This window comes from Rhagoletis pomonella, unplaced genomic scaffold, assembly GCF_013731165.1.
Source record: "Rhagoletis pomonella isolate Grant_MI unplaced genomic scaffold, Rhpom_1.0 Rhpom_scaffold_00002, whole genome shotgun sequence".
NCBI classification, from domain to species: domain Eukaryota; kingdom Metazoa; phylum Arthropoda; class Insecta; order Diptera; family Tephritidae; genus Rhagoletis; species Rhagoletis pomonella.
In genome coordinates, this window is record NW_023458556.1 from 91,179,197 (window position 1) to 91,180,452 (window position 1,256).

The following is a 1,256-nucleotide window of genomic DNA, read 5'->3' on the forward strand; positions in this document are numbered from 1 at the left end:
GACAAGTCTTCGGGATCATCACTTATGGCTTCTAGTGGCCTTGAGTTGAAAATTGCTTCGATTTGTGTGAGCACGGTGTTGAGTTCCTCAAATGTAAGCAATGCTTCGCCAATGGTCCGGATGAGGTGAAATTTCATAAGCTTGACCACCGCTTCCCACTTTCTTCCCATGTGGGGTGCTGCCGGAGGATTGAAGACCCATTGTGAGAAGTCCTTTGACAGAATATGCTGAATTCGTTGATGCTCCCTTGTGCCTTCAGTGAACAACCGTTTAATTTCCTTGTCTGCACCGACAAAAGTTGTGCCACAGTCCGAGTGTAGGGTGGTTGGTATACCCCGTCGTGCCGAAAATCTTCGATATGCTGCTATAAAGCCATCTGATGAATAGTCGGTGACCGCTTCAAGATGAACCGCCGAAGTTGAAAAGCACACAAACACACAAATCCAGCTTTTGTATGATTTGGATCCTCTACCCTTCCAACTCTTGACATTTATTGGTCCGGCGTAGTCCACTCCAGTGTGCGCAAATGGTCGTGAAGGTGTTACTCGCGAAAGAGGTAGTTGGCCCATCAATTGCTGTGCACGGATCCCCCTTTGACGAGCACACACAACACAACGCAACACATGAGACTTGACAGGCGCCCGCCCTCCGATGATCCAATATTGCTGTCTGAGGTGAGCCAGAGTTAGCTGTGTGCCGCCGTGGAAGGTGCGCTGGTGCGAAAAGCCGATGATAAGTGACGAGAGTTGAGAATGACGAGGAAGAATAGCCGGGTGTTTTTCTGAATAATTAAGATTGGAGTTTCCTAGTCTACCTCCGACTCTGATGATACCGTGAGTGTCTATAAATGCGGTCAGTCGATTGAATGGATGATTGCCGGGAAATGTTGAATCGTTTCTAAGAGTTTTCAACTCTGCTGAGAAGTACACCCTTTGAGTTTCTTGAATCCAAAAGCGTTTGGCATGTTCAAGATCTACCGCGGTGATGTTTGTCACTGGACAATTAGATAATTGTCCTCGTAATCGACGAAGAATTCTAAAACAAAGAGCAGTAATACGCATTAATTGAGTTAGGGAAGAATACCTGTGAATTAAATCCCAAGGATAATCAGGATTTGCAGACGCAACCATGGTTGCCACGCCGGGGCGAGCCTCTTGTAAGCTTTCTGCGTCTGAGCCTGCTGATTGAGAAGGCCATAAAGAGTGGTCCTCTCGCAACCAAGTTGGTCCTGTCCACCAGAGAGGATGGTGTAATAA